The sequence below is a fragment of the Schistocerca cancellata genome, chromosome 7 (genome assembly GCF_023864275.1).
Source record: "Schistocerca cancellata isolate TAMUIC-IGC-003103 chromosome 7, iqSchCanc2.1, whole genome shotgun sequence".
In the NCBI taxonomy this organism is placed as follows: Eukaryota; Metazoa; Arthropoda; class Insecta; order Orthoptera; family Acrididae; genus Schistocerca; species Schistocerca cancellata.
Window position 1 is genome coordinate 205,846,449 of NC_064632.1, and position 22,045 is coordinate 205,868,493.

At 43.4% G+C, this 22,045-nt stretch overlaps 1 protein-coding gene across 1 annotated transcript in view; it reads left to right on the top strand.

The window, feature by feature from the left end:
* LOC126092701 (uncharacterized) overlaps window positions 1-22,045 on the top strand; it is a 379,772-nt gene that overhangs the window by 12,559 nt on the left and 345,168 nt on the right. The gene's annotated exons all lie outside the window — the stretch shown is intronic.

Below are 22,045 nucleotides of genomic sequence, written 5' to 3' on the forward strand. Positions count from 1 at the left end.
ACATGCCATCAATATAATGAAAACTCTTTCTGCTGGTAGGATACGACACCACGTGGACTTGCAAAACACGTAAAACAGAGTGCAGTTATCCATCGCACCAACTGTATGCCTTCGAGTGGGTATCTGATCTGTGATCTATGAGGTCCTGCTTGTGTCACTCAATCTATGGTGTACGAATCGTTCCATACTCTACTAGCATTCCATGTGTATTCTACTTAGTCGCACTAGAGCTGATAGTATTTGCTGTAATTTACTATCTATGATGCTGCAAATACTCACTGCATCGTATGGTATATTTTGGATTCCGGGTCTAATGATTCTCCACTGCAGTTTTTGTGAGAATGTCCACTAATGATTCTCTAGTGTATTTCTGTAGGAATGTCAATATCGATTTTTGCACACATACACCTGTTGACCGATCACGCAACGGTTCGCTCTGCCCTAGGCTGCTTGCCTACTCACAGGGGAACGCGGATTTACTGCAAACTTCCCACACTCGTAGTACTCTGCGAGGACAACAAAATGTGTAAGCAGTATCTCGTACTTCTCAAGCGTTATTGAGAAAATCGCAAGATAATTTCGGTCGGCAAACATACCTGTGTGTGGCCATTTTCATCCTGAAGCGTTGGCAGCCGAGTGGTTAGCGTTCAAGTCCCGTAATCGATGAATTGAGTCCCGCTCGTCAGTTTTTTGTAGTTTCTAACACAGTAATTTTCTTTACTATTTATATTACAATTGATATTACGAGAAAAATACGTGTAATCAGATGAACTTTTATTAAATTTACAAATTTTATTTGGCAGCCTACAAATTTTAACTATCACAAATAATATAATATTCATAACTATGGACTAGTAAACGAGCAAACGCATAAAGTGATACTGAAAATGTATGCTTGTCTGTCATTTGAGTAATCCGTTATACCTGGAAGGAGTCCTAAACGACTTGTTTTGACCGGCACAGTCTGATTTCGAAAGATGTACAGTTAATCGTCGCTTTCGACATTACAAGTTGCAGGATGGTATTTTCCGTAAAAACATGGAAAATTTAAACGGCACCAGCTGAATAAATGCTGTGTTTCCGCACATGCAAGGTCTTTTGAGGTTTTCCGTGGAAAACAAACGTCGCTAGCATTTTCAAAAACCTCTCTTTCAGACGATAATTTGGAAGCAAATCATGCATAACGCAGCATTTCCTTAAATATCGGCGCTGATAATTGGTCATGCAGTATCGACTGTATTTTAATAGCGTCTTCACGAGAATCAATTTCTCGTTCTCTTTTGATTAAGTACGAACAATTTTGAAGACACGGACAATCATATATTTCCAGTATTACTTAATGCGTTTGGTCGTTTACTGGTCCATAGTTATGAATATTATAATATTTGTGATAATAAAAATTTGTAGACAGCCAAATAACACTGTACATTTGATTAAAAGTTCATCCGATTAGACGTATTTTTCCCATTATATCAATTGTAATATAAATAGTAAAGAAAATAACTGTTTTAGAAGTAAAAAGAAAAGCATGGCGAGCTAGACTCGATCCAACGATCCAGTGATTACAGGGTTTGAACGCTAACCACTTTTTAAAATTTTGTTTTTTTCTTTTTTTCCATTTTTTTCCACAGTGTCAGACTTACAACCTTTGGTGACATACATTTTGTTATACTACAGCATAAATAGTGTCTACAATGTCCATTATATTGATGGCATGTATGCATGTTAATATCAGTTTTCTAAACATGAGTAAACTAATACTTACGCACTTCTTATTGTGATGTACGGGTTTGTACACTATGATAAATTCTCTTTTTAAAGGATTTACCTTTGCACACTGTAGATCAGTTAATGGCAGAAAGATTCTGTCGAAATCGGTCGTTGTGAAGTAAAATAAAAATACCAAGTGATCAAGGCTGCAGAAGATATTTCTACTCACTATATGGCATATCGCTCCCTAAGAACATGTGCAACTAGAATTTTATTTATGGGGGCATTTGGAAGCTCTTGTGTACAGGAACCCGGCTACAATATGCACAGAGTATTCACGCAGGTATTGTGAAAGGCTGTGAAACAAAATGGAATTCTCCATGGATACATCAGCGCAATATGAATTCAACGCTATGGCAAATTGGCGCAGGTTGACAAATAGTGGCTAATTAGAAAATTAAGTAAGGAAATGAAAAAAACTGAAAATGTCCAAATGAAAATGACATGAAGACATCGCGGATAGTACAAATACAAAACATTTTCTCTGCCTCGTGATGACTGGGTGTTGTGTGATGTCCTTAGGTTAATTAGGTTTAAGTAGTTCTAAGTTCTAGGGGACTGATGACCATAGATGTTAAGTCCCATAGTGCTCAGAGCCATTTGAACAAATACAAAACAAACATGCTCCTCTAGTAATGAAATAAAATTCGTGTCGGGGGCGACCCCTGCTCACGACCTGACGTTCGATAGAGTAAGAGAGCCATCTATCGACCCGTTCTCCAGACGTTGGTGTAAGACTGAGTCGTCTTCTCGAAATTAACTAAGGGTCCGTAAGTGTGTTCGATGTATATCTCGGCTTCTTCGCCTATCTCATCTCTCACCCGTCACATCCCATCTGGGTGACGGATCGGTAAATGTAAGTCGCAGGTAAATTTCGCCGTCTTGCCTATGTTTCTTATGCTGTTGCAGCTTCTTGTGTCCATCCAGGTGAAATGCCAAAAATCTATTTTGACCTTTTCCGATTCGTTATAGACGTAGTCCGCAACCATTCTCCGCACCCATGTCACTGCATTGGTTTTTGGACCGGAAAATAAGATTCTTGGGGGAAAAACAGTGTGTCTGATGAAATTGTGTGAGGGGCGGAGCGTAACAGGAACGCCAATATCTGTTGTGCCAAGTACCACACCGGAGCCGTCCCACTACATGCTAAACGATGTTCATCAGTGTCCACTGTTGCGCAGCTCAAACATAGTGGAGTGTCTGCCAAATGAATCACGTGCCGCCGATGATTCGTTGCGAACTTCCTACTTACCACCACATACCATGTTGAGCGTACCGACGTTGGGAGGTAGACATTCCGTATAAAGCGCCATATCTGTTGCCAGTTCTTGTCTGGGTACTTCTTTTCCAGGGTATTCCTGGGCACCGGCGCAGTATGAGTTGGTATACATCTCGCGTCGTATTGTTGGGAAGGATTCTCTGGCATAGCTAAGCTACACAAAAAAAGACAAAAAGACTTGAAATGTGACATTTTCGGTGAAATATGGCCCACATTGACTGGGGGCAGCATTGAAGTGGGTGCTAGTACATCGTCCAACGCACCCGAGATATTGCGAAATTGACTGCGCCACTGTCGTAAAATCGTACTGACGAATAACGCCCGTACCTTTTCATATACGTTCACCAGACCAAGTCCACCCTCTCCAGTTGGTGGTACACACTCACGTAAGTTCCGAAAGTTGCTTGTATCCGTGATGCCATTGTGCGCGTTAAAGGCAGAACATAAGCTACGTGAGTGAGTCTCGGTGCTAGGTATACCTTAACATAGGTCACCCTCTGAATCATATCCAACGCTCTTAATTTCTGTAACAGCACCATTGTCCACATCAGCTTCAATATGCGTCTGTAGTTATCCGCTGCTGTCCGCTGCATATCCGTGTGGAACGTAACACCTAGACATTTTATGGTGTTAACTTACATGAGCGGGCCTTCCTCCCCCGGTTGTAATCCTCGACCGACTGCAGCGTGACTTCTGTAGATTAAGCACGCTTCCCGCCGCCATCCCGTACGCTGTATCCACGCCAACGCTGTGCGTACTTCGTCGCCTGTCCTTGCCATCAGCATCACATCGTCAGCAGAAGCGCGGCAATGAAAGGTCAGTTGTGGCAACGGCACTCGCTCCAGCCTTCTTCGGATATCATATAGACAGGGTTCCAAAGCCATTACATACAAAAATATCGAAAGGGGACAACCTTGACGAACTGACCTTGAAATAACAATGTAGTTAGTGCCCCGCCCATTCACCGAGACCTTTGATCGCACGTCGTGTAACAGTCGCATGATCACTAGAATGAAGGCCTGTATGATTCCCAATCTGCCCATCACTGCGTGCAAAATGATACGATCCACTCTGTCGAACGCATGATCGTAGTCACTAGCACTTAGTGCCCTACGCACTCGGCATGCCGCTGCTAATGCGATGAAATCTCGGTAGTCACCGAGCGCCGTATGTACGTTACTCTTACCGCCGAGGCATGTTTGATCAATGAGGAGTCTATCATAAATTGAAGACCGCAGGCGAGCCCCAAGAATGCGCGCGAAAATCTTGTAGTCGCAGTTCAAGAGAGTGAGTGGTCTACAGTCTCCTGGCCTTCTGCCACCGCGTGATTTGGGTATTGGGATGATGAAACCCTCCGTGAATTCGACTGGTATCTCAGTCTGCGGTAACAGGAGTTCGTTGTACATCTGAATCCAGGCCCGTCCCATGAGGTATGCAAAGGAGCGGTAGAATTCAATTGGGAAGGCGTCCTGTCCTGGGGAGTTGTTCGGAGCCCCCTGGCAATTGCGTCTGTCAGCTCGTCCTCCGTTATCTCTGTGATGAAAATCTCTGCATGCAATGGTGGTCCTTTATGTGGCATTTCGGAGATGACATCATGTAGTGTCTCGTGGTTCACTTGTACAGGTCCATATAACTGGCGGAAACAGTCAGTAAACCCATGCGCAATATCACGCTGGTTCACAACTTGCTGACCAGTTTCCGAGATTATTTCCCTGATCAATGTCTTTCGTCGTCGTTAGCGTTCACGTACTACGAGGTGCATGGAGGGGGCTTCGGCAGCAACTGTGTCCGCCAATCTCCCTCGGACCATTATCCCTTCCATTCTGAGTCTCGTCAGCTGTAATAACATGGCTTTTATCCCGCGCATGGCTGTGCGCCTTTCCGGCGATGGTTGTTGGGTCATCAGCTCCCTGAGGGCTGTAAAATAAAAATCCGCCGTTGTGCGGTTCCACTGCGCTTTGTCCTGCCAGTATCGTATCAACGTTCTCCGTAACGTTGGTTTTGCGCATTTGATCCACCACTGGAGAACCGAAGTATATGCTCGTTGGTGGCGAACGCAGGTCTCCCAGACCACCTCTATCGACCGGCGACATGCAGTGTCACGTAAAAGGGCATAATTCATTTTCCAGGAACCCTTACTCCGCCTTATCTTCTGACGCGTTAGTGAAATCGTACAGAGGTACGCCATATATCCGTAAAAGCCGCTGGACAGATTTCGGCATCCAGTATCGTCGTCCGTAGAGCTCGTGTCACATACACTCTATCAAGTCTACTCGCCGAGTGTCCCGTAACATACGTATAACCCGTTCTGTCTCCATGCTGCAGTTCCCAGGTATCCAGAAGCGCCATTTCGGTAATCAAAGCACGCAATTCCGTGCATGGCATATAACGAGGTACTTGGTCGTTTTGGTCGACGACACAATTAAAGTCGCCGCCCTCTACATAGTTATCAAAGGGTCCAGCTAACAACCGTGCTATCTCTTCGGTGTAAAAGGTCGCCCTTTCTCTTCGTTTTGTGGAACCAGATGGCGCGTATAAATTGATGAAACGAACGCCGTCGCCAGTGATCACTTTTCCACTTGCTGAAGGGAGAGACATGACTTCCTCCGATCCTTTTCCTTCCCTGCTAAGGATCGCCACTCCGCATCCACTCTCATTGTGCACTGAATAATGTACTTCGTAGCCGTAGAACTCCGGCGGCGATGTGAAACGCACTTCTTGTAGGAGTACAATATCCACGTCCGCAGCGTGTAACATATGTTTCAGCATTTCAATTTTAAGCGGTGTCCGAATGCCATTAATGTTTATCGTTGCAATGCGGTACGCGTGGCGTGTGTTCATCAGTTGTAGGGGGGTGTCATCAAGCGATGGTGTTGAAAACCGGACTGCTGTCGTCTATCGGCACCCCCGGCGCTCCTCGCCACACCAAGTTGTTCAACATTCCCCGGCCCCTCCCAGCGTCTGGCCAGGACTATCCCCAATCGTCGCGCTCATATCTTCATTCTGTTCCTGTTGATCTATTTCTTGCGCCCAGTCCCCCAGCATATTTCCGGAACTGGCCGAAGGGTTGTCACCGCTCTGATGTTGGACAATTGTCATCTCCATTTCTGCCTTCCGGTCACCAGAAGGAGAATTCAAGTTATCGTCGCTGTGCAATTCCTGCACGGTCATCTCGGTCGATACTATCATTGTCGTCCACTGTCCCCTCGGGACTGTGGCTATTGTCAGCAGAAGTCACTCGACGCTTCTTTCTTCTCTTCGGCGAACGCTGTTTCCGTTGCCTTGCTTCCGCTTCTTTCGTTTGGGATGCGTATCCTCCGTCTTGCGCCTTGCCTATCACGCTCTCGGTGGAAGCACTGGCAGCCACTACGGTTGATCCTGCAGCAGCCGTCAGCTGCATCTCTTGTGTGGTGTCCTCCGTCTGCTGTGGTTGAACCGGTGGTCGGAGTTCCAGTCCGTTGGTGTCCATGTTCTCTATGGGGCGCAGCTGCTGGTGCCCATCGGAAATCTCCCTCACGTCTCCTCTTAGGGCTTCCACAAAGGTCAATGGTAATAGTCATCTGTTGTGGCGCCCGAACGTCATCCAGTGGGGTTTGCACTAAACGTCGCTGGAGGCATACCGAGCGGACCTGACCTTCTTTCCCGCACCCCGAGCAGGTGCGAGGTTGTCCCTCATTGATTATAATCACTAGACAACCTCCTATGTACATATAAGATGGAACGTGGTTTCGCAGTTCTATCCGTATTTGTCTCACCCCATTTAGGACATGTTGTAAAACATGTCAATTTTTCGGCCATATGGGATAGAACTGTACCGTATGATCGAAAGGCGTCTGTCACAAGTTCAGACGGGATGTCAAACGGATGTTCGAAGACCCGTATAGTGCGTATCCCCATTCCCGCGTGATCGACCGTAGCACCACCAACATTCCCGTCGGCATGACAGAAACGATATCCGTTCAGTGATCGTTGTAGAAGTATTTCGCATGCAGCCTCGTCAATAAGCTTGACATAGAGGACACTTGAAACGATCGATAAATGGATTCCCACGATTTTCTGTGGATCGATTTTTACCTCTTGTCTTAAAAAACGTTCAATCTCGTGTGCCTTTGATCGTGTATAGTCGTTCGCAAAACTGAACTTCAAAGTATTTTTTCTGTACGAGTGTGCCATCTCGTTCTAGACTCACAACACCGTAAACGCGAAGCTGCTCCAGCGTAAACAAACAGACGCGCGCACCACAGCGCGGCCGGCGGGTAACACGGCCCGAACTGTGTCACTGCCGAAGGCAGACTGAACCACTCGGCTGCCGCCGCTTCATGGTAAAAATGGCCACGCACAGGTACGAGGTGCATTCAAGTTCTAAGGCCTCCGATTTTTTTCTCCGGACTGGAAAGAGATAGAAACATGCGCATTGTTTTAAAATGAGGCCGCGTTAATTGTCAATACGTCCCAGAGATGGCAGCACCGTACGGCAGATGGAATTTTACCGCCAGCGGCGAGAATGAGAACTGTTTTAAATACTTAAAATAACGACGTTTCCCTTACTTGAACAGCGTGCAATCATTCGTTTTCTGAATTTGCGTGGTATGAAACCAATTGAAATTCATCGACAGTTGAAGGAGACATGTGGTGATGGAGTTATGGATGTGTCGAAAGTGCGTTCGTGGGTGCTACAGTTTAATGAAGGCAGAACATCGTGTGACAACAACCTCGGAAACAACCTCGGGCTCGCACAAGCCGGTCTGACGACATGATCGAGAAAGTGGAGAGAATTGTTTTGGGCGATCGCCGAATGACTGTTGAACAGATCACCTCCTGAGTTGCCATTTCTGTGGGTTCTGTACATACAATTCTGCTTGACTATCTGAAAATGCGAAAGGTGTTATCCAGGTGGGTGCCACGAATGCTGACGGACGACCACATGGCTGCCCGTGTGGCATGTTGCCAAGCAATGTTGACGCCCAACGACAGCATGAGTGGAACTTTCTTTTCGTCGGTTGTGACAATGGATGAGACGTGGATGCCATTTTTCAATCCAGAAACAAAGCGCCAATCAGCTCAATGGAAGCACACAGATTCACCGCCACCAAAAAAATTTCGGGTAACCGCCAGTGCTGTAAAAATGATGGTGTCCATGTTCTGGGACAGCGAGGGCGTAATCCTTACCCATTGCGTTCCAAAGGGCACTACGGTAACAGGTGCATTCTACGAAAATGTTTTGAAGAACAAATTCCTTCCTGCACTGCAACAAAAACGTCCGGGAAGGGCTGCGCGTGTGCTGTTTCGCCAAGACAACGCACCCGCACATCGAACTGACGTTACGCAACAGTTTCTTCGTGATAATAACTTTGAAGTGATTCCTCATGCTCCCTACTCACCAGACCTGGCTGCTAGTGACTTTTGGCTTTTTCCAACAATAAAAGACACTCTCCATGGCCTCACATTCACCAGCCGTGCTGCTATTGCCTCAACGATTTTCCAGTGGTCAAAACAGACTCCTAAAGAAGCCTTCGCCGCTGCCATGAAATCATGGCGTCAGCGTTGTGAAAAATGTGTACGTCTGCAGGGCGATTACGTCGAGAAGTAACGCCAGTTTCATCGATTTCGGGTGAGTAGTTAATTAGAAATAAAATCGGAGGCCTTGGAACTTGAATGCACCTCGTATATATTTGACGACCGAAATTATCTTGTGATTTTCTCAATGACGCTTGAGAAGTACGCGCTACTGTTTACACATTTTTTTGTCCTCATGGAGTACTACGAGTGTAAAAATTTGCAGTAAATCCGCCTTCCAAACGTCGTGGCCTCCCCTTGTCAGTATTCCTGTGACGTTCTTCGCCACGACTGCACGGTCTATTTGTACATCTTTACTCCTGGACACACGGGACCAAGCATATTTTACATGTTCTTTTTCCGTGTTTGACAAGCCAAGTTGATGTTCATTCCTATTAAGTGGAAAGAATTCTTATTGTATTGCAGGCATGTATCGGTGTTAATAAAAATTTTCCGAAGGTAGACCCATGTAAACTAATACTTACCTACTTCTCATCAATGATATACGGGTTTGTAGACAGTTATAAATAGTCTTTGTAATAGCTTTGGCATTGTGAAATAAAATAAAAGCCGGCCGCTGTGGCCTAGTGGTTCTACGCACTTCTGTCCGAAACCACGCGGCTGCTACGGTCGCAAGTTCAAATCCTGCCTCGGGTATGGATGTGTGTGATACCCTTAGGTTAGTTAGGTTTAAGTAGTTCTAAGTTTGGGGGACTGATTACCTCAAATGTTAAGTCCCATAGTGCTTAGAGCCATTTGAATAAAATAAAAATACCAAGCGATCTTGGCTACAGAAGATTTTCCTTTTTACCTAGATTCTAGTTTATATAGATCTGGAGGGAGTAGAGTCCAAGGCACTTGTCCGCCTCTACCTATCCATCTGCCACAGAATCTGTTATTTAGAAGCATACGAGTAATAACACCGAAATGAGGAGGAGCTCATCGTGCATGAAGTACGCTTTCGTTGCACTCGTAAAGACACATCGTCTAGCAGAACAGGTGAGTATTCTCTATGAAAACATGCAAAGTTTCTCAGCTGAGCCTCAACACAAACAATCAGACGCCAACGATGCCGGCCTGAACGTTGGCAGAAAATCTTTGTTGATGACTTGATTGCACAGTTTCGTGAAGCCCATATAAGGAATAGGAGTGGACCCAAAATTGGACCTTGTGGCATCCTCTTTGTGGTCTCTCCATTGACAATCAAAATTTTTCTGCCTCCAATATTGTGTGAATCATTGAACACAACTTTTTACAATCTGTTTGTTAGGTATCATTCAAACCTGCTGCGTTAACCATCATCAATGTAATTACAAAGAGAAGTGAAAAATGAGTTCTATCATGAAAGTAAAGTGTTTCGGAATCGATGCTCATATAGCAGATTTTATTCCTCTGTGATTAATGTTTCCTGAAAGTGTGGCTATACTTTTTGTTACATCCTGTACAACAGAAGTTTTAATGTCAAGTGCGAATGCACATTCAGAAATCAAAAAGACAACTTCTTCACAGGCGCAAAATTCATTTTGTCAACTGCTCGGGATACGACACCGCTCACGGAAGTCACTTTTCCACTGGGACTCGCCACAAGTGTACGCTGGATAGTGTAAACTTCCTCCCACTTTCACATATACCGAGCGAGGTGGCGCAGTGGTTAGACACTGGACTCGCATTCGGGAGGACGACGGTTCAATCCCGCGTCTGGCCATCCTGATTTAGGTTTTCCGTGATTTCCCTAAATCGCTCCAGGCAAATGCCGGGATGGTTCCTTTCAAAGGGCACGGCCGAATTCCTTCCCCGTCCTTCCCTAATTCGATGAGACCGATGTCCTCGCTGTCTGGTCTCCTTCCCCGAACCAACCAACCAACCTTTCACATATTACACTGTTTGGTGTCTTGTGTCTACGTTTTAGGCATCGAATGTAACGTTTATAACAGTTCTGGAGGACAGGCTGAAGCCCAAAGTATAGGTGTGAACCTATTGAATTTTCTGACTGTGTTTTCTAACATCTGTCCTGTCGTAACCTCCTACGATTCCTGTAAATCACCCCCCCCCCTCTACCCGAAAATGATAATAATTAAATTATTGAAAGTTTCTCTTCAGATTAGAAACAACTGAAAACTGAGTTATTACTCTTTCGGCCAAGTAAACTGTACCTACGTTGCCTAATCGCCGGTCACATTATTCATAACCTCACGTATCTCTTGGTTACTCCCTACTCTTACTTAGAGATACGGCAGCGTACTGTTAAATATTCTTTCACTGAACACGAAATTAATGCGAGTGTTATATTAATACAGTTCCACTTCCGATTAAGTAAATTGCGCCCCCTCGGAATTCGATACGCTGGGTCTGATCTGGCCATGTCACTCATGCTCACGAAAACCGAAAGGCGCCAATGCTTCACCCAGCTGGTTATATGGGGCACATACGCTGCCACACCCGATTGAAGATAAGTAAGGGCAAATTCGTACATTGCCAACAATATAGATATCTGTACCATTACAATAAGTCTGACTACACAGCGTTAGTAAGATGTGTTTTCGTTTATCTCGCTCCCATTGCAATGACAATTAGTGGGATACTTATTGAATATATATAGCAGCGGGTAGGAATGGTGCTTGTATGAAGTTATTCGTAGAAATTTAGTTTAGGATGTGACAGAGTTAATTAAATGTTCAAATGTGTGTTAATTCCTAAGGAACCAAACTGGTGAGGTCATCGTTCTCTCGACTTACACACTACTTAAAGTAACTTAAACTAACTTATGCTAAGAACAACACAAACACCCATGCCCCACACGGGAGGGGCCGCACAATCTGTGACATGGCGCCTCAAACCGCGAGGTCACTCCGCGCGGCCAGAGTTAATTAAAGCAATTTCCAAATGACTGTAATTTATTCTGTGTTTGAACCCCGGTGACGGCTTTATCTTGCGTCCAGTTATAGCTGCTCCTGTTACACATGCATAATGTAGTATTATAAGTGCATTTGTAACGCTGCAGGGCGCAGATGTGAAGGTATGGGGCGAAGTTGATTTTGTCTTTGCAGGACAAAGTAGGTCTCCATTCCCAGGTTTCCTCAGGTTCAGGAATATACAGGCACGATCACGATATGAAGCGCCATACAATACAATAGCATTCCATACCACAATACGACGCAAACGAGTTCAGTGGCATATTTTACTGCGGAATGGAGCGCTTTTCGCGAGCGGCGCCGATCAGACCTGTTACGATGAAAGGGTACGACGATGTCCTACTCTGCTCTTTTTCGGTGACATGCAAGAGACAAAATAAACCGTTGCATACCGACATCGACTGCAGAGCCGCGAACTATTTCGTCAAAACATACACAGTGATTATTTTAATTTACATCTTTGACTCTAATATGTTTCACGTTCCAAAGCATGTATTTTCACTACTGCCTTCTTTGGGCCTTCCGTATTCGGAATTTTTAATGTACTCTCATGTAAGAGAACACAGAAAACACAATTTTAAGATGATAGATGCACTTTAGGAGATTACGAATTTGCAGGAAACCGAGACAGACCGGTGAAATAACAACAGGACGGTAGAGACCTGGAGGAGGACAATAGGGAGATACATCTTGGAAATCAAAGAATTTGTGATGAAGAGAGGAGAAGACGAAAACTGTGTGGAGAGAAAAACGTGCTGGAAGATGAAATATGGAGAGCCTTTGTTTTAACAAATCCAGTCTTTGGCTAGAAAACGTAAAACATGAAGAACGAGAAGAATCTAATATATTCAAGGTATTATGTAAGAATACCATAAATGCACCTAACGTCACTGAACTCTCCAGGAACGTAGTGCGGAAAACTTTTGTGGTACAACACTAGTCAACGTGCTTTTTGCAGTCTCCGTGTATCATTATACATTGACAAAACAGACCTCTGAGTTGAAAAGCATTTGACCCCTTAGCTTGGACGTGTTGTTTACGATAGGGCTGTGAACTGCTGCTTCGCCACTACTTTCCATATTGTGTTTTGCGTAGTGTAATTTCCCGTTAACTTTGGCGGGTGCTGAGCAATGAATCGTGACCAAAACGTTATGTGTCTACAAACTCCATTGCGTGAAAATTTTTGTATCTGGTATTTAGGTCACCTGACTGCGACTTATAGCACTTAGTTTCTTGATTTTATTCACTGCTGTCAGTGTTGCGTCTCTTTCTTACACTTTCGTAAAATAGATAACTAACACTCCCCCGGTCACAAATCGTGGTTTTTATTCCAATATTCTGTACATTTCGAGCCCTTGGTGCGCCTCTTCAACTGACTGTTCAGTTTAAACAATTTTTTGAATGTGGGTTGCCAACGGCGTGTTGTCCGCCCCCGGTAGCTGAGTGGTCAGCGCGACAGACTGTCAAACCTCAGGGCCAGGGTTCGATTCCAGGCTGGGTCTGCGATCTTCACCGCTCAGGGACGGGGTGTTGTGTTGTCCTAATCATCATCATTTCATCCCCATCGAATCGCAAGTCGCCGAAGTGGCGTCAAATCGGAAGACGTGCACCAGGCGAGCGGTCTACCCGACGGGAGGCCCTCGTCATACGACATTATTATTATTAACGGCGTGTTTCCAGTGGTGTTTACGTATTTTTTAAGGATGGTGGGTGTAGGCATATCTATACTCGTATATATACTCAGTTTAGTCTCACAGCATATTTCTGAGAAAAAAAAATCAAACTACAATGGCTGTTTGAATTTTATTTAAAGTGGTCGTTTCAATTTTTTTCATAAATATGATGGGAAACGAAAAGTTGTATGCTTACATAAACATGTCTACTCATACTGTCCTCAAAACTACGTAACCGGTATTGGGAACAGATCAGTTGCAGTCTATATAAGAAATGTGATGTAAACTGACAAAGCAGCTGCAGCTATATTGAAATAAAAATCACGTATTATGACTGAATGCCTTTTTTTGTAATTGATTTAGTTTCGTTACGATTCTGTCCTCAAGAATGAATATCTTACAGTTAGTTCACGCTTGTTGCCAAACTTCTCTTCTTACACTCTCTCTGCCTTCTAGAAAGTACAACCTGCTACACCACGTATTACATACGTCTGTGCAAGTTCTTGTAGACAGCAATGCTCCACAGTCGTAAACCACCCCCATAGGGAGGCATTTAGATGTAGGCTGTGTAGGACGCAGTCTACCTACCTGCATCAAAAAGGGGTCACCACCACAAAATTTTCAAATAAAAGCAAGTTTCCGCTTTAATAAAGTTGTGCGGGTTCTTTTATAATAGTAAAATACGTACTCGTTAATATTTAGTCTGCGCTTCTTCAGCTGAATTGTTCAGTGGACAAGCCTGTATAACGTCGTTTGGGTAATTCAGTAAGACTTATAAAAGAATGGATACAGGAAACCTTACAGGCTGAAGTGAAATTAATTTCGCGGAAAGCCGATTTATCCCTTCTCTCATTTTATCCAAATCAGGAGTCGTACTTTATTTCGTTTATTTCTTTTTAATTCTGTCACTTTATGCACATTATTAAGTCTTGAAGCTGTGGATAGTTGTTTCCAGTAACTTTATTTGCTGATGAGCTACTGTGCTAATTCATTGATAATTCAAATGCATTTAAAATTTGATTGTTTTCTAAATTTCTTTCTTGATCTGGCATTTAATTAAAATATGTTTGCTTACACTTACAACAAATTATTTTAAATAGGAAACACTGATTTATGCATTGATATGAATCTCAAGTTTACGTTCCTTTCTCTCTGTCTTTTTCTTAAACAGTGGTTTTTCATAGCAATCTTAATAAAGCATATTCAATACCTGAGTGAAATGAAAGCTTTTAATTTTTTGTCTCATCAGTCCATAACATCATAAACTTGGTTGTGAAATTTTATACAACTAAATAGTAAACCTTACAGCAGCATTATGGACCTTTAAGTAAGAAACTGTTCTAAAAATGTACTTGTTACACATTAGATAATACAAATTTTCTCCCATAGTGCCCGCCCCACAGGTCCAGCCTATGCACGGTGTAAACAGTAACTATTTACTATGTACCACGTAGTCGTAGGGGAAGTCGAGTCGAACAATTTAATATAGGATGCATGTTGTCTATCAAGCATGGAAAGAATCTCGAATCAGCCTACAAAAGCCATTTATTGATGTTGCGAACGCTCTGATAAGAGAGAAAGACATTTTTGTGGAAATATTAGACATAAAAGGTTCTCCTAGACAACTAACTACTAATGGAGGTGTTCGATAAGGGTGCAGTCTATCACCCACTTTACTTAATTTATATACTGACGATCTAGGCATGAAGTGAGAAAATTAAATACTTTTAGTAATTAAAACAGGATCCAGCGTACCTCTAAATAATTTTATGTGCTGATAACTAGATAATTGTATAGAAAACAGAATGTAATTTAGAAAGATCATTATTTGGATTGAACCTAAATGCCATCTATTATAACTTAACTACATATGCAAATAAAACAACGATAATGGATTTCAAAGGAAAGAATCCAGTCAGACCGAAAATAATATAAAATGAGTAAGTTTTAGGACACGTATCCCATCTCAGTAATCTAGGATGTGAGATTAGTTTCCAGTATGACAAAGACATTGAGAAGACGGATAATAAATATTAAGCTATCTGCGGAACAACTGGAAGAAACTTGGAAAGAGAAACAAGGAAAGAAATACAAATGAAATTGTATATAGTTATGGCTGCACCCACACCTGTATATGGTTCCGAATCATGGACAGAAACAGAAAAAAATGGCACGTATACAAGCAGGAGAAACGAAGTTCATGAGGTACATAATAAACTGGATAAAATAAGGAATGAAATAATGAGATCAGATTTAAAAATCTTTTCAGTTAATGATAAGATAGAAGAAGTCGTTTTGCCTACTCGTGCACGACTCACGGCCCGACATAAACTTCCATCTGTCGTCATTCCTGTGGCAGTACCTGTACTCTTACATGCATTAAGTAATTCCAGGACTGGGAGGACATTTTAATTGACAGTCGCTACCTGGTATCAGCAGAGAATTGCGATATTGCACTGTTTGTGTTGTTAAGAACAACAATGCAATGTTGCTTCCAGAGCGCATTCATGTCCGAAGGAACATTGCAGCTTTCTTAATACCAATACAGGCACTGCGGTATCATACAAAAACGATTTAATTATTAATTGTACGCTGCCAAAATTACGTAAATTTTACACTAAAAGGACAGTCTTAGAATTGGTAAGATTAATAACAAAAGTGTCTAATATTCGGGGACGATTTCTACGAGAAAATAAATGAGCTACAAACAGTTAAGGTCGACGATGGATCTGGCATAGAAAATAAAACGATTTTCAGAATCTCGCGCGGCGATCGCACTCTAGCTTAGATGGCCTTTGTGCCACGATTTGAGGCTGTTTCCCAACTTGATAGAGCACAAGAGTTCTGTATGAAGTTGTTCCTCTCGTCATTTCCAATGGTATGTTAACAGTTATCGTTTACACCTTGCAGACCCCATAGCGCCTACAATTTACGATACTTTTAGCCTTACAGTTGTTCCAATGGTTTTGAGGAACACGCATTCATATTTTAATGTCATCTGAACAGTGGCTACTTAGGTTATACTGTAGAGATCTGATTATTTTATTCAACATTATCGATTTTAGAAGATCCGCTCCCACTGTCAGAAGTTTCCGAAAACTCCAGTACATCAGTCGAAAAAACACACCTATACTGTGCGAAACTACTGTATCTACTCTTGACGCCATTCAGAGACCGCATCAGAGACTAACTGAAATAGTTATACTTCTCGTATTCATCTCCCAGAGGTGTAACTAAAAGCCGTGCTTTGGTATGGTGGCGGGTGAAGGGGGGGGGGGGTTGGAAGAATTACAGTTTGTTACTGTGGTCTACTATCCACGCTCCAATCTCCGCAGGTGATGACCAGTTTTAAATGGGTCACCAGACGTATACGAGAGGCGTGTCATGGCGATCAAAAGACCCCTTACCAAACCTTCCAATTCTCTCTCTCTCTCTCTCTCTCTCTCTCTCTCTCTCTCTTCCACTCTCTCCCTCCCCTTTCTCTCCTGCTCTCTCTCTCTCTCTCTCTCTCTCTCTCTCTCTCTCACTGACACACACACACACACACACACACACACACACACACACACACAAACACACACAAACACGCGCGCGCGCGCACATGCTCACGCACACCACCACCACAATCACTACACCCACACACACATATTCTGCTAAGAGCGTTTATATTTTTACCTACACCCGATTCCAAACTTCTCAGCTTTCGGTCTCTGACAAGGCAAAATTCGCACAGGAAGCGGACACAAATATTAATACCCCACTTACAGAACACATAACCAAGCGTAATACCATGTAAGAAAATAGCTGGCTCTCAAAACAGCTTCCAGTCGTTTCGGAACGGATAAATGTAGGTCCTGGGTTTTCAAGGTAATCTTCTACCATTCATTCTTCAAAACAATGACAAGTTCCGGTACCAGTGATGGAGGTGGATAGCAATCACACAAACTTCTCTCCAAATTAGACATCAGAGCTTCAATAATATTGAAATATGTGGTGGCCGGAACAGACGTGGCTATTCGTCCTTAAGCTCCCAAAACTAGTCCTGGATTACGTGAGCTCTGTGAACAGGGGCGATGTCTTCTTGGAACACATCACTACTGGGGAACAAAAACTGTACCATGGGATGTACCTGATTAGCCTAAATGTTCACGTAATTCTTAGTAGTAATGCAACTTCGCAGAGTTAACCGTGCGCTCTCAACATGTTTGCCCAAATCATCAATGAACCCTGTCATGTTTACTCTTGAGGCCTAAACTCGGCCAGAACCTGTAAACACTGTGAAACAACGCTCACCCAAGCAAATGACATCGTTATATTCTTCCATTGTTCCATAGTACAGATTTTAAGGCATAGGCATCACCTTGCCCTGTTACGGGCATTTGCATCACTGAGGGATGGTTAACTTTAACAAAGACAATTTCTCAGTCACGATCGCATTTGTACAAGCTTTATTTAAGGTGACCAGCTTCGGTGAACAGAGTTATCATCTTCTCACCTATGAACAGTATAGATAAACATATTACATTGTGTAAACCAGCGTACATGTCATTAATAAAACACATATTCTTAGTTATTATAATACACAGCTCAGTACAGTGGTGAATTTGAGAACTAAATGTACTCTAGTCTTAATCAGATGGACGGTTGACGTAAAATTCACAGGCAACTAAAACCAGTATACACAATATGTTCAAAGTTAAAACCAGTATTTACAAACTGTTTCGCCAAGTGCATCCGTCCCTTATTACAAATCACACAGAGCACATCACTGATGTAAAATCGCTGCTGAACTGAGACTTAGGGAGAGCCACTACAGAACATGTTGACATTTAGCGCCACTAGAGGCTGCGTATTTGGGTCATTGTCCACAGCACATATAAACTTCTAATTTCAATAAAATTATTTTAGTAGCAGGTCTAGCGCATCACTGTACAGTGATTTCAATTAGATTTGTTTTACATATTTACTGGTATACTGTTGATGAAATATGATGTTTGTAGAATAACCTCAGATTGCGTTTTGTGAACACGACAGACAATAAATGTTGTTTCAAAGTCAATATCACACTGGTCGTTAGATTTTTGGTGACCACGACTTACATTCCGATGGCAACTAACATTGTAAACTCGCCATGTCGTACATCAAGCGCAAACTAACCGCGCCAACAACGCGGCGCGTCATCCTCGTACTACGTCAGCCAAGTCTTTCGATCGTCAAGAGACGGTGTACTCTGTCAGCCGCGCCGCGCGCTGTCCACATGGAGCAGTGTAGCAGTGTCGGGCCTGGCTCTACCCGTCGACGTGTCCCCGAGCGCTCCAGTCATTCGTGTCGCTGTCAAATCACCACGTTTTTGGGAGCGAACACCATCTGACGGTCCGCGCAACTCGAAAGTCAACTCGTAGTCGCCAATGTCAGAGCGGACGAAACCAAGCACTGTTACGGCGTAGCCGCACTCAATAAAGACGTGTCTGTCGAGATACAGTATATCTTGGTCTTACTGCCGAGCGCTGACCGACATACAACTCCCAAGAACGCTCTGATTACGCAAATATAGCAATCTGAAGCAAAATTACTTGAAAAGGTACTGCGAACAGAGGAGTAGGGAGACCGCACTCCCCAGCAGTTGCTGCGCCGGTTACGAACAGTAGCGAGCAATGCCGTCAGCGAAGATATGGTGAATATCTGGCTGTCGCGTCTCCCCTCAGACGAAGCGGAAGATCCTCACAGTAGGCGCTTGAGACCTGGAAGCGTACGTGTTTCGAACAGTAGCAGTTGTCAGTTCACCACCGGATTCGGGTCTACCTTCAGTACAAGCGCAGATTACGAACTTCACCGTGCAACTCGCTGTACTGCGACAGCGTCGTCGTTTTCACCGGGAAAACGTAACTGATCGCACCCATCTAAGATATGCTGGTACGACAGAAGGTTGGGGTGTAAGGCGCTGAAATGCACATCCCCCACCAACCATTGATTTTGCCGTTGGTGGGGAGGCTTGCGTGCCACAGCTATACAGATAGCCGTACGGTAGGTGCAACCACAAAGGAGGGTATCTGTTGAGAGGCAAGACAAAAACGTGTGGTTCCTCAAGAGGGGCAGCAGCCTTTTCAGTAGTTGCAGGGGCAACAGTCTGGATGATTGACTGATCTGTCCTTGTAACACTAACAAAAACGGCATTGCTGTGCTGGTACTGCGAACTGCTCTAAGCAAGGGGAAACTACAGACGTAATTTTTCCCGAGGGCATGCAGCTTTACTGTATGGTTAAATGATGATGGCGTCCTCTTAGGTAAAATATTCCGGAGGTAAAATAGTCCCCCATTCGGATCTCCGGGCGGGGACTACCCAAGAGGACGTCGTTATCAGGAGAAAGAAAACTGGCGTTCTACGGGTCGGAGCGTGGACTATCAGATCCCTTAATCGAGCAGGTAGGTTAGAAATTTTAAAAAGGGAAATGGATAGGTTAAAGTTAGATATAGTGGGAATTAGTGAAGTTTGGTGGCAGGACTCTTGGTCAGGCGAATACAGGAATACAAAATAAAATAGGGATAACGCAGGAGTAGGTTTAATAATGAATTAAAAAATAGGAGTGCGGATAAGCTACTACAATCAGCATAGTGAACGCATTATTGCGGCCAAGATAGACATGAAGCCCACTCCTACTACAGTAGTACAAGTTTATATGCCAATGTAATGGCGACTACGAATTGACATTCGAGTTTCGCGTACCGTCAGATGGGGTTCGCTCCCAAAAACGTGCTGATTTGACAGCGACACGAATGACTGGAGCGCTCGGGGACACGTCGACGGGTAGAGCCACGTCCGACACTGCTATATTGCTCCATGTGGACAGCGCGCGGCGCGGTTGTCAGGGTAGACCGGCTCTTGGCGTTCGAAGGACGTCGGTGATGCACTACGAGGACGACGCACCGCGCAGTTGGCGTGGTTACTTTGCGCTTGATGTACGACATGGCGAGCTTATATGCTCTGCAAATGACGAAGAAACTGAAGAAATGTATGATGAAATAAAAGAGATTATTCAGATAGTGAAGGGGGACGAAAATTTAATAGTCATGGGTGACTGGACACCAGTAGTAGGAAAATGGAGAGAAGGAAACATAGTAGGTGAATATGGATTGAGGGTAAGAAATGAAAGAGGAAGCCACCTGGTAGAATTTTGCACAGAACACAACTTAATCATAGCTAACACTTGGTTCAAGAATCATAAAAGAAGATTGTATACATGGAAGAAGCCTGGAGATACTGACATGTTTCAGTTAGAGTATTTATAATGGTAAGACAGAGATTTAGGAACCAGGATTTTAGTTGTAAAACATTTCCATGGGCAGATGTGGACTCTGACCACAATCTATTGGTTATGAACAGTAGATTAAAACTGAAGAATATGCAAAAAGATGGGAATTTAAGGAGATAGGACCTGGATAAAGTGACTAAACCAGAGGTTGTACAGAGTTTCAGGGAGAGCATAAGGGAACAATTTACAGGAATGGGGGAAACAAATACAGTAGAAGAATGGGTAGCTTTGAGGGATTAAGCGGTGAAGGCAGCAGAGGATCAAGTAGGTAAAAAGACGAGGGCTACTAGATATCCTTGGGTAACACAAGAATTATTGATTTTAATTTATGAAAGGAGAAAATATGAAATTGCAGTAAATGAATCAGGCAAAAAGGAATACAAACGTCTCAAAAATGAGATCGACAGGAAGTGCAAAATGGGTAATCAGGGATGGCTAGGGGACAAATGTAAGGATTTAGAGGCTTATCTCACTAGGGGTAAGATAGATACTGCCTACAGAAAATCAAAGAGATCTTTGGACAAAAGAGAACCACTTGTTTGAACATCAAGAGCTCAGATGGAAACCCAGTTTTAAGCAAAGAAGGGAAAGCAGAAAGGTGGAAGGAGTATATAGAGGGTCTATACAAGGGCGATGTACTTGAGGACAATTTTATGGAAATGGAAGAGGATGTAGATGAAGATGAAATGAGAGATATGATACTGCGTGAAGCGTTTGACAGAGCAATGAAAGACCTGAGTCGAAACAAGGCCCCGGGAGAGCCAGTCCTGACATATCTCTATCATCTGGCGAGCAAGATATATGAGACAGGCGAAATACCCTCAGACTTCAAGAAGAATTTAATAATTCCAATCCCAGAGAAAGCTGGTGTTGACAGATGCGAAAATCACGGAACTATTAGTTTAATAAGTCACAGCTGCAAAATACTAACACGAATTTTTTACAGACGAATGGAAAAGTTTATAGAAGCCGACCTTGGGGAAGATCAGTCTGGATTCTGTAGAAATCTTAGAACATATTAGGTAATACTGACACGACGACTTATCTTAGTATCTAGAATAGGAAAAGGCAAACCTACGTTTCAAGCATTTATAGACTTAGAGAAAGCTTTTGACAATGTTGACTGGAATACTCTATTTCAAACTCTGAGGGTGGCTGGGGTAATATACCGGTAGCGAAAGTCTATTTACAATGTGTAAAGAAACCAGATGGCAGTTATAAGAGTAGAGGGGCATGAAAGGGAAGCAGCGGTTGGGAAGGGAGTGAGACAGGGTTTTAGCCTTACCCCGATGTTATTCTATCTCTATATTGAGCACGTAGTGAAGGAAACAAAAGAAAAATTCGGAGTAGGTATTAAAATCCATGGAGAAGAAATAAAAACTTTGAGGTTCGCCGATGACACTGTAATTCTGTCAGAAACAGCGAAGGACTTTGAAGAGCAGTTGAACGGAATGGACAGTGTCTTGAAAGGAGGATATAAGATGAACATCAACAAAAGCAAAACGAGGATAATGGAATGTAGTCGAATTAAGTCGGGTGATGCTG